The 12,965-nt window shown below is 39.8% G+C and overlaps 1 protein-coding gene across 1 annotated transcript in view; it reads left to right on the forward strand.

The window, feature by feature from the left end:
- Positions 1-3,105: 3,105 nt before the first annotated feature.
- SPOCK3 (SPARC (osteonectin), cwcv and kazal like domains proteoglycan 3) overlaps positions 3,106-12,965 on the forward strand; it is a 264,404-nt gene continuing 254,544 nt past the window's right edge. The window contains exon 1 of the mRNA XM_024744113.1: positions 3,106-3,139. The gene's annotated coding sequence lies outside the window, so the exon portion shown is untranslated. The remainder of the gene's footprint in view (positions 3,140-12,965) is intronic.

Raw genomic sequence — 12,965 nt, forward strand, 5'->3', positions numbered from 1 at the left:
TGGGAACAACCAATAGTCACTAAAGCTTTTTGAGACAAAAGAAATTGCGCCTGAATGAACACTTTATGTGAAAATACTTTGATTTCTCATCCTGGCAACATTCCTAAGATTTAATGCGGTGAAACCATTTTCAGAAAAATAAAAGTCTCGTGATATGAGAACACAAAGAAAAATATCTAAAAATAGATAATAGGGGAAGGACTTTGCTTTTCTTTACCATGTCAGATGGCCAGCTGTCCGTGATGCCCTTGACATAACAAAAAGCCAGGTCATGTTGTACATAATGATTACAGATTTTTTATAGCTCTGATCCCAGAATAAGCCAGTGTGATCATGTTATTCTGAAGGACGTTGAGTTAAGTCGTCGAGGTTCGCTTTTACCATCGCGTTGTTTTCTCTACATGCCCGTGTACTTCCTGCTAACCCATACAGTGTTGAGTATTTCAAACACGCCGTGTGCTGGCAGGCGTGATGCTGTCATGTTATCAGGCCTCAGTGTCAACTCCATTCCTGTGCCAGCCTTTCCACAGCCCAGAGTCACCATTGTAGGAAACACCTTCTCGCACCTTTCTGGATGGTGCCATGGTAGCTGTACCGCTTCAGAAAGTCTGAGGGGACAGCAGAAGTACTTGTCTTCTGGCATTAACCACAGTCATTAATGTTGGCTTTGAAAAAGTTCTCTGCATCTCACATCTGACATTTGGGGGAGGGTTGCAGTGTGGACATCACTTTGAAAAATGTGATGAGGGGTCCGTAGCTCTTTCTACAAAAAAACAGAAACACTACAGGACTTTGTCAGCAGTCGTGACAACTTGTCCGGTGGTGATGTTGACCAGACACTAAAGGGATAACCTTAGTCCTTCTGACTGGCAAACATGCTTTAGCACCTGCTTCTTGCCAAGAGTGGCCTGGTGCTTTGCATTTTTGTAACTAATCCCCACACCACCCTTACCAGACCAGGTAGGTATTCTTTTTCTGACTTTAGTACAGGCATCTGAGGTTTAGACCATCTTTTTCTCTAGCCTCTTGCAGTTATTAGATGGTGGAGCCAGACTTCAAATTCAGGTCTGCGTCTCCAGAGCCATCACCAGGTGCCAGAGTCTGGCTTTGCCTGTGTTTCAGCAGAATCCCAACCCTCTCCACGCTTGGAATGGAACACAGTCATCTTCCCCACGCAGTGAGCGGTAACCTGAAAATGTGATTATGTGAGTGTGCTGTGATCTTCACCTGAAGTTTGAGAATTTGAGTGTAGGTACTTGATTTGAAAACCTAGTTTCCCAAGGTTTGTATCATGCTGTAATTTTTTTAAAAGTGAGATTTTAAGATGAGACTAAACAATCAGTATTTGTCTAATTATCCAGTGGTGTTATCCATCCTTCATCTAATCCTGGATAATTTAGCGCAGAACCTGTCAGCGTGTTTTGCCCTAAAATGCCCCCTCTCTTGTTATAACCCTATCTCAACATAAATAGAAGACAGACAGACATGTCTTCTGTGGTTTTTCTTTTCTTCTTTCCTTTGAGGGTGAGAGATGGGGGTGAAAAAGGTGGTAATGAGTGATTCGTCACAATAAGGGAAACGTTTTGTAACAATTAAAAAATGTTCAATAAATCAATTAGGGAAGTATATTTATTTCTGTAATTAAAATGCTCTACGTTCCCTCCCAGTACACGGGAGGGTGTTAGCAAAGAGGGTAGAAGAAGCTTGAAAGAATCTCTGCTTGGCCTTCTGGGTTCCCTACGTTCTGAGGTTTCTGGTGGGTTAGGATTTGGGGCTGGGGACTGTTTCATCAAGGAGCATCCCATAGTGCACTTCTCTTGCTTATGACGGTGGAAATAGCTTATTAATTTGAACAGTGAAACCGGTTCTGTTTGCATAAGAGATGATCTGTTTGAGGTGCCTTTACAAGGTTTTTAGGTAAAAACGGTGGATAAAATTGAGTCAGTCAGTTGACTCAGCTCTGTGCGCTATCCGTTGCCCCACTTTTGTGCTTTATGGTCAAATGTACTAAATATACAGTAAATGTAACGATTCTTTCCCATATCAAAGATTGAAACTTTAGGCAAGATTTAATTAGGTGCACATTTTTTCTCAAGCTTCCCGGTGCATTCTGATGAATTCCTTAGATGTGACTGATGTTCATAAAGTATATTTATAGTGTCTGGGCCGCTACAGAGTCACCTGGTATGTTTCCTGCTATGGTAACTGTTACAGTTACTGGTTTTTTTTGTTTTCTTTTTTGTTTTTTTTGAGGAGAAAGTAATTTTTTTTATTATCTCAGGGACACTTAATTGAACAGAAATCTCATGTTCAATTTACTTTGTTTGCTTGAAATCTTATAGCCAAATATGTGGCTCTTTTCCCCAATTTCCTTATTTATTTCATATTTAATTATAGCATATTTTTAAAATTAATTTTTATTGGAGTATAGTTGACTTACAGTGTTGTGTTTCAGGTGTACGGTAAAGTGAATCAGTTATACACGTACATAGGTACACTCATTTTTAGGTACTTTTCCCATACAGGCCATTACAGAGCATTGATTAGAGTCCCCTGAGCTATACAGAGGTCCTTATTAGTCATCTGTTTTATACATAGTGGTGTGTACATGTCAACCCCAGTCTCTCAATTTATCCCCCCTTCCCCCCTCCATTTACTCACGTACTAGCGCAAAAGGCAGTTGTGTCATTGGAAACTGGTGGATGCTTTTATAAGCTTATTAGCTTCACGTAATTGTGTGTCATACTGCGCGTTGAAAGTATCGCATTATAATACTTAGATGACGTGGCAACCAGAACAGTTAAGTTCTTACAGTATAGTAAATGTTGACTTGCCATGAAAATGAACACATTTACTGAAAGATACTTCTATAACGTGTTAACAATGTATTCTCATTTGATAACTATTGTTTTTCTCTTGTTCCTTTTTTTTCTTTTTGTTTATTTTTTTTTTTTTTTGTAATTTACTGCTTGCCATTGCAGGAAGTAGAGGTTTGTATTCAGCTTCTGTATTCACATTTTATTTCTGATTTCATATGAATCTTTACATATTAATTACTCACAGACACTCAATTCACATTATTTTTTCCCTTAGGATGATTATTTCCGCACTTGGAGTCCAGGAAAGGCCTTCGATGGGGGTAAGAATGTCATTACTTTCCAATAAATGTTTTTACATGTTTACAATCACTGAACTTCAAACGTGATATTTATTGCCTGGTTAGATTTTAAAATACTAAATAGGAGAGCTTAGATGAATGGAAAAGATTCATGCCATAATTACTTCCACTTCAGAACATGAGAGATAAGTTACTTAGGTATTGTGATTTGTCAAGGTGTCTCTCATTTTTAGAATCATATCTGATTTGTCTGATTTAGGCTTCTGAACTTTACTGTGGCCATTCTCATTAGTTGATACAAGTCACTTCATCCAGTTCTCAGATATATTCAAGTACTTTCACTAGGAAAGAGATTTATTTTTGCAAAATTTCAAAACAAATGGCTTTGCTGTCTCATTTTCAGTAAATAAAAGCTTTCCTGTAAAATGGAGCAGTCTGGTAATTAGACTCAGCTGGTGTCTTAGTAAGACCCGAAAGGAAAACTCTTGTATTGAAAAACCGTACCCGCAGTTCGTAGTCTTGGTTGGCCCCCTTGAGACGGAGGGCAGGACACACACACGGGACGGGAAGCCCTTCCCTGGGTGCAGGAGATGCCCGATCTCAATGCAGTCGTAATTATGTTAGTAAACAGATTAGTTTACCAAACTGTACACTGTTAGAACCAGACTCTTTCTTTTAAAGTTTGAAATTTCTACTTTACATCGTCTGTAGTAACCTTACATAACATGGTATCCATGGAGCAGTATTACTTAAAAGTAGAAGTTGTTTTTTTTTAAATGAGCCATACTATGCCGTTAAAGGAAGCTTTACAGTATTGTGCTGTGTTTCCTAATATTTGGGATGAACGCTACCTCAGCCAGCCTCTGAGTAGGGACCAGCTGGGATGGACAAAGGATTGTGGTCAAGGTAGAAATTAACCTTCAGTCGGAAACAGCAATTCACATCCTGCCCCTCCTGTAACATTACTTTCTTTGTTCCTTACTTCGTGATTTCACTGTTATTATCCAGTGTGTTAATTTGTGGGATTTACATAGAAATGATTTTGATTTGGTTACTGTAAGTCAAGTGAAAGGCACTAAAAGACAGGCAGTGAAAAAATACAGGCAAATATGCTTCACATCATTACACTTTGCAGATATTGTGTTTACAAATTGAAGGTTTGTGGCAACCCTGTATTCAACAAGTCTATTGGTGCCAGTTTTCCAACAACATTTGCTCACTTCCTGTCTCGGGTCACATTTTGGTCATTCTCACCTTATTTCAAACTTTTTCATTATTGTTGTATTTATTATGGTGATCTGTGATCAGGGATCTTTGGTGTTACTATTGTAATTGTTTTGAGGCATTGCGAACTCCACCCGAATAAGACAATAAATGTAATAGATGTTGTGTGTTTTGACTGCTCTACCGACCAACCTTCCCTCTGTCTCTCTCCCTCTCCTCGGGCCTCCGTATTCCCTGAGACACAGCAATACTGAAATTAGGCCAATTAATAACCTACACTGGCCTCTGAGTGTTCAAGTGAAAAGAAGAGTCACAAGTCTCTCAGTTTAAATCAAAAGCTAGAAATGATGAAGCCCAGTGAGGAAGGTATGTCATTGGTGGGAATGTAAATTGGCGCAGCCATTATGGAGAACGGTATGGAGGGTCCTTAAAAATCTAAAATTAGAGCTACCATATGACCCATCAATCCCACTCCTGGGCATATATCCTGAGAAAACCATAATCCAAAAAGACACTTGCACCCCAATGTTCATTGCAGCACTATTTACGATAGCCAAGACATAGAAGCAACATAAATGCCCATTGACAGAAGAATGGTCAAAGAAGATGTGGTGCACGTACACAAGGGAATATTACTCAGCCATGAAAAAGAATGAAATAATGCCATTTACAGCAACATGGATGGACCTAGAGATTATCATACTAAGTGAAGTAAGTCAGACAGAGAAAGACAAATAGATCATATGATATCACTTATATGTGGAATCTACAAAAAAGATACAAATGAACTTATTTACAAAGCAGATATAGACTCACAGACTTAGAAAATGAACTTATGGTTACCAAAGGGGAAAGGGTGGGGGGAGGGATAAATTCGGAGTTTGGGATTAACATATACACAGATAACCAACAAGAACCTACTGTATAGCACAGGGAGCCATACTCAGTGTCTCGTGATAACCTATAATGGAAAAGAATCTAGAAAAGAATCTAGATATATATACATATATATATTCAGCCATACATATATGGCTGAATCACTTTTCTGTACACCTGGAACTAACACAACATTGTGAATAAACTACAGTTCAACAGAGATTTAAAAAAAAAAAGCAAGCCGAGATAGGCCAAAAACAGTGAGCCAAGTTCTGAAAGCAAAGGAAAAGTTCTTGAAGGAAATTAAAAGCGCTGCTCCAGTGAACACATGGATGCTAAGAAAGCCAAACAGCCTTCTTGCTGACATGGAGAAAATTCTAGTGGCTGAATAGAAGATCAAACCAGCCACAACATTTCCTAAACCGAAGCCTCATCCAGAGCCAGGCCCCACTCTCTTCAGTTCTGTAAGGGCTGAAAGAGGTAAGGCAGCTGCAGAAGAAGAGTTTCAAGCTAGCAGAGAGGTTGGTTCATGATGTTGAAGGAGAGAAGCTGTCAGTCTCCATAACATAAAAGTGAAGCAGCGAGGGGGTGATGTAGAAGCTTTAGCAAGTTATCCAGAAGATCTAGCTAAGATAATTAATGAAGTTGGCCACACTAAACAACAGATTTTCAGTGTAGACGAAACAGCCATCTGTTAGAGGAAGATGCCGTCTAGGACTTTCATAGCTGGAGAGGAGAAGTCAATGCCTGGCTTCAAAGCTTCAACGGACAGGCTGAGCCTCTTGTTAGGGGCTAGTGCAGCTGGTGAGTTTAAGTTGAAGCCAATGCTCATTTACCGTTCTGGAAATCCCATAATTAAGAATTATGCTAAATATACTCTGCCTGTGCTGTATAAACGGGACAACAATGCCTGAATGACAACACATCTGTTTACAGTATGCTTTACTGAATATTATAAGCCCGCTGTTGAGACCTACTGCTCAAAAAAAAAAAAAAAAAATCCTTTCAAAATGTTACTGCTCGTTGACAAGGCATCTGGTCACCCAAAGCTCTGATGGAGATGGACAGTGAGATTAATGTCGGTTTCATATCTGCTGTGCTGACACAGCATCTGTTCTGCAGCCCATGGATCGAAGAGGAACATTATGATTCATGGGAAGAGCTTAAGATACCAACCTTAACGGGAGTTTGGAAGAATTGATTCTAACCCTCATGGATGACTTGGAGGGGTTCAAGATTTCAGTCGAGGCAGGAACTGCAGATATGGTGGAAACAGCAGGAGAACTAGAGTTAGGAGTGGAGCCTGAGGATGTGCCTGAATTGCTACAATCTCAGGATCAAACTTCAATGGATGAGGAACTGCTTTTTATGGGAGAGCAAAGAAAGTGGTTTCTTGAGATGGAATCTACTCCTGCAGAAGCTGCTGTGAAGGCTGCTGAAATGACAGCGAAAGATTAGAATGTGACATAAACTTCGTTGATAACGCAGCAGCAGCAGGGTTTGAGAAGACTGCCTCCAATTTTGAATGAAGTTCTCCTGTGGGTAAAATGCTGTCAAACAGCATTCATGCTACTGAGAAGTCATTCATGAAGGGAAGAGTCAATTGATTCGGCAAACTTCCTTGTTGTCTTATTTTTAAAAACTGCCGCAGTCACCCCAGCCTTCTGCAACCATCACCCTGATCAGTCAGGAGCCACCAACATCCAGGCAAGACCCTCCACCAGCAAGAAGGTCATAACTCACTGAAGGCTCATAGGATGGTTAGCATTTTGTAGCAAAAAAGTATTTTTAATTAGGGTACGTGTATTGTTTTTTTTAGACATAATGCACAATTAATAGGCTACAGTATAGTGTAAACATAACTATTATATATTTTAAATATCTTATATATAAAATATATTTTTCTTTTTAATTTTATATTTAAAAATGCATGTGACTCACTTTATTGCAATATTTGCTTTATTGTGGTTGTCTGGAACCGAACCCACAATCTCTGAGGTATGCCTGCAATGAAATGCAGACTGAGATATATGTGCATGCTTTCTTGGGAAATGAATTCTTATTGTGGAATCATAAACCTTGAAAAATTGCAGTTATCTATGAAACGGATGTTAACACTTAAATTTGCCGTACTTGGTGTAGCCAGTTACAAATAAGATGCTTTGTTTTTCTCATTTGTGTGAGTGAATATGTGTTGCACTGCAATTTATCTCTTGTTTAAGAAGAAAAAGAGATCGTTATAGAGAGGCTTCCAAATCCTGAGGTACTGGTAAGACTGATGTACTTTACTATTTGAAGAAGTTTTTGACCTAACAACTTGTCAGATACCATATTTATCAAGCAGAGACTAGCTCAGGCATGATGATAGCTAATGTTTGTAAAGTGTCCTATATGCAGTTACTGTTCTAAGTATTCAGTATATGAGTTACATTAGTTCATTCATCTTCACGGTCACCCCGCTGGGTGGATGGGGAAGGTGAGGCCTGAGGCGTTGAAGGTCCTGCCAAGGTCATATTCCTACAAAGTGGCAGAGCCTGGCCTTGGGTCCAGGCAGTGTGACCCCTGCGCCCCGTTTCCTGATTGCTAGGAGGTACTGTCACTCGTATGGTAGCACTAAGATGAAATAGTGGCATACAAATGGAATTTTGAAGGTTGTGCTTTAAGGATAAGTATTTAGGGCTTCCCTGGTGGCGCAGTGGTTGAGGGTCCGCCTGCCGATGCAGGGGACGCGGGTTCGTGCCCCGGCCTGGGGGGATCCCACATGCCGGGGGGTGGCTGGGCCCGTGGGCCGTGGCCACTGGGGCTGCGCGTCCGGAGCCTGTGCTCCGCAACAGGAGAGGCCGCGGCAGTGAGAGGCCCGCGTACCGCAAAAAAAAAGTATTTACTTGACTGAGCTTTGAAATGTTGTTGTTAGCTTTGTTTCTGTATTTAAAATGATATTCTGTACACTATCAGGTTTTGATTGATTGAACATATAGTTGATAAATATACATGGGAAAGTTTTGTATTCAAAAAATAAGAAAGGAGGGGAAAATTAGTTTGAACTACGTGTATTGTTTTCTATTTTGTTTTTTTGTGTTGAGTCAAATTAACCAACCCATTTGTAGACTATAGTGAGGAGTGAGAAAAGTCATCCTGTTCTCATCTGGCTTTGAATAAGATAGATAGTGTCATCTCATTGGGATAGAATAGACACTTGACATATGTTAACTTCAAATGTTCCTTGTTCTTTCTGATGAAGGAACTTTCCATTAAGGATCATTTTCAAAATGATTGAGCTGTTGAACATAGCTCAGAATACTTTTTATGAGTGTTTTAAGTTTTAATATATCACATTTTTCATTGGCTTATGGACATCAATATCATATCAATATAAATTGATTTTCCCCAGTATCTTTACTGGGGGTCTTGCATATTTCTAAAAGGAGCAAAGAAAAATTTACGTTAGCGTAGAACATTTTTCTGATAATGTTTGTATCATTTTTACCATACTCATTTAAAATTATAATTTACTTCCATTTCTATTGTGTTCCACAAAATATGCAAAAATACCACTAATTTAAATGTTACTTAATATTTCATAAAATTAATGGCATAATTTCTGAGCGCAAAGCTCCTCTTTATGTATATCCGTAGATGTACCCACACATACATACACAACATGGTTACATAGTTACACACTCAGCAAACGCACATGTTGCCACAGGCAAACTTGCCTCAAGGTAAAAATCAACTGATTGTTCACATATAGCTTATGTACCTTCTGGTTTTGCTGTGACATTTTCCATTTCTTGTGAGTTTCTTTTTTTAATTAATCAGAACGTTCCCACTTATTTTAAACCACTAAAATAGTAAGAGTTTTGGAAAAAATATAACGGTTTTAAATGAATTAAAGTAAATCTATTTTGGTGACGGTGAACTTGCTTTAAAGTAAAAGAAAGTATACCGATGCCATAAAGAAATTGCTTTTGATTGCTCTACCTAGAATTTTCTGTGCCATTACTTCTGTTTAGTGGACGCAACATAAATTGCCTGAAAAATAGTTTTAACGAGGAAGCACCTTCTTGAACATGGCATAAAAATTCTGTGTTTGCCATGAGAAACTGAAGGGGTAGTTCAGGAATGAACCTAGAGGGGCACTATGATAAGGATTTTAAATAATTTAATTAATGCTTCAGATAAATATGCTGTAAATGTAAAACATAGTCACTTGTTTCCTTTTCACTACATTCTTCCTGCCTTGTTTTTGGTTGGGGGTTAATTTGGGCAATAGCTAAGTTGCTGGAATTTGTAGCCTTCGTTCTTGAGAGTTGTTTAGAGAATCTACGTGTCCCGAAGTGCTGTGTATCTAAGGATCACCTTTTATCCAAGAGTTTTTTTCTCCAGCATTTGATATCTACCGAGCCCCGAGATGAAAGAGATTCAGGCTAAATGTGTTTTCTGTATTTCCCCAGTTTTACCTTCCACACCAGCTGAGAGTCCTCCCCTTGGTCCTTACCGTGTGGTGAATTACGTAAAGAAGCCGAATTGAATAGATCCAGAGATCTCAGGCAGATCAGTTCTCTGTTATTGATGTGTTTCCCCTGCTGGTGCAGATTTCCAGGGATATGGAATTAGGGCAGGAGTGTAGCTGTGCTTCTGTCAGCACCTGTGTGTCACCGCAGTTTCGCACCGTGCTCTGTTTCTGAGCCTGGCCCTCTCTGGGAAGGGTAGCTTGACTCCTACTGGCTGGTTAAGTTGTATTTAAATTAAACAAACGTTCCTGAAGAGGTGATGTGCTAGGACACCATTCCTAAACGCCAGCCGCTCAAAATCTAGCTGTGAGAGATAAGCACGGGCAGCTAGCTCTGTGTCCGCATGAGCCGTCCTTGCCCGGGAGTGGAGGGCTGAGAAGAAGACTTAGTTGTACACTTATCCACGGCTTCTGTCTTTCCAGGAGCAGGTCTCAGAACTTACCTGATTCCCCTAATTTCTCCTACTCATTTGCAAAGCATCTCACATATTCCCACAGTCACAGCTTGAGGCACCCTCTGCAACCCGCCTCTGGCTGCAAAGGGAAAGCTGTGGAGGCTTCATCGGGAGCATTTTCCCCCTCAGTGAACAGAGCTGTTGAGTATTGTGGCTGTAATTATTTCTGAAATAGAAGAAGACTTGTGTTTGGGAAAATACACCCCCCAAACTCACCTTTCCCTTCTTAAAATGTACCCCCATATTCTTGAAGGTGCACGTATGTGGTGACACATGTAGGAATTGTCTTTCTCCCAGATGCCTTTAACTTTTCACTTGTTCCATGAGGATAATTTTTTCATGTTTCTGAGAAGGTGTTGATTGGTCATGTGGACCACAGGCCTGGCTGCCCTGCTTCCCAGCAGAGGCTTACTGGTCCCTGATGCTATTTAGTTCATGGGCTGGGGTATTTGGGCACTTTTCTAGTAGAAAAATTGGTGTTCCCAGAACTGAAATTCAGTGGAGACAATATGCAAAGATGTTTATATGATTACAATTTTTTTTTTTTTTTGCTGTACGCGGGCCTCTCACTGCTGTGGCCTCTCCCGCTGTGGAGCCAAGGCTCCGGACTCGCAGGCTCAGCGGCCATGGCTCACGGGCCCAGCCGCTCCGCGTTATGTGGGATTTTCCTGGACCGGGGCACGAACCTGCGTCCCCTGCATCGGCAGGCGGACTCTCAACCACTGCGCCACCAGGAAAGCCCAGATTACAATATTTTTAAATGCTTCCGCTTAAAAATCTTCCATTTAAAAATGCTTTCATTTAAAAATGTAAATTCTGAACCGTTATTTGATCTGAACCTTTATTTGATCAACACACAAGAATTGATTTCAGATTTTTTTTTATCACTTTGGACAGAGTACTTGTTAGGGTTTTCAAGGGCTAATGACCATGCCTCTTACATCATACGTTAGTTATATCACACATGTTGGCAACCTTGGCTATAGAACCCTCTGGAAAACCTGCAAAAGAACCTGTGTTCAACGTAGAAACCAACAGGGTGTCTTCATTTACCCTATGTCAGGGTGTACAACTACACAGGACTTTTAAGTGAGAAAAGTATTTCCTCTCCCCATCCAATTTTGATTTCTTTATACAAGAACAGTATTTATTTTGTTTTATACCAAAATCTATAAAATATAGGAATCAGGAATCTTAGATTGTTTCATTCTATGTCAGATAGTGCCTTTTTTCCTGCACAGAATAATAATGACCTGGTCTGTGTTTTTAATTTATAAGATACAATCAAGATTAATGGTACTTCATTTGGTTCGTATCACAGTAGCCTGCATAGGTGGCAAGAAGGGAATTATATTTATTTCTTTTCAGTGAGTTTATGTGTTAGTAAATTGTGAATCAGGTTTTTAGAGCGAGGGATTGATCAAATTCACTTCAAAGGTATTCTGTTCTGATACATAAGTAATAATATCTTTATCTCAAATCTTGTTAATCTAACCTAGTAATAAGTATTGTGAAGGTTGAAAAACATTAGAGATATACAGGAAATGATACTTAAGCAGGAATCCTCCCCTGGATAAAGGAGTGATTTTTCAGTCCTGCCTCACATGAGAATTACTAAGCACCCAGTCAAAATGCAGCTGCCTGGGCTCGATCCCTGAATGTTTGATTTAATTTGTCTGGGACAGATTTGGGGCACTTCCTGTGTGTTTGTGTGTGTGTTTTAATTTTAAAAATTGGGACAAAATTTACATAACATAAAATCTACTGTTTTACACATTTGAAGTGTACAGTTCAGTTATTAAATACATTCACACAGTTGTGTAATCGTCACCACCATCCATCTCCAGATTGTTTTCGTCTTCCCAAACTGAAACTTTGACCCCATTACACAGCCACACCCCATCCCACCCCCCCAGCCCTCGGTCCCCACCATCTACTTTCTATCTGTATTATTTGACTCCTCTGAGGCCCTCGTGTAAGCGGAATCATGCAGGATCTGTCCTTTTGTGACTGACATTTCACTTAGCAGCATGTCCTCAAGGTTCACCCACGTTGTAGCACGTGTCAGAATTCCTTTCCTTTTTGAGGCTGAATAATGTTCTATTGTATTATGTATGTGCCACATTTTGTTAATCCATTGATCCATTCATGGACACTTGGGTTGCTTCCCCACTTTGGTTATTGTGAAAATGCAGCTATGAGCATTAGAATACAAATATCTGTTTGAATGTCTGCTTTCAGTTCCTTTGAGTATATACCCAGAATTGGAATTGCTGGATCTTGTAGTAATCTCATGGATGATTATTTGAGGACCCATCATACTGTTCTCCAGAGCAGCTGTATCATTTTACATTCCCACCAGCAATGCGGAAGAGTTCCAATTTCTCCACATCTTCACCAATATTTGTTATTTTGTTTTCTTGAAAACAATATCCCTCCCGATGGATATGTATATATTTCTGCTTTAAGTTCTACAATTTATTATTTTATGCAGTTACAGTTGAGAATCAGAGGGTACGAGTAGTGACATGAAAATAATTCCTTTCATCTCCTCATTCTGTTTTGCAGTCCTGAGAAGTTTATGGTCAAAACAGCTGTTCTTTTGAAGGCAATCAAAAGCGTCAGGGAATTTTAAATAACCTCTTCTTCGCCTTTTCAGAGCTGGTGCCAGAGGCAAGTGCAAAGGAGTTTGAGAATGGATTGTGGGAATCAGGAAACCCCCAAAGACAGAAGCATAGTTTCCAGTGAACAAGCACTGCCTATGTGTCAGTCAGCCTTA

The sequence above is a fragment of the Neophocaena asiaeorientalis genome, unplaced genomic scaffold (genome assembly GCF_003031525.2).
Source record: "Neophocaena asiaeorientalis asiaeorientalis breed wild unplaced genomic scaffold, Neophocaena_asiaeorientalis_V1.1 scaffold115, whole genome shotgun sequence".
Taxonomy (NCBI): domain Eukaryota; kingdom Metazoa; phylum Chordata; class Mammalia; order Artiodactyla; family Phocoenidae; genus Neophocaena; species Neophocaena asiaeorientalis.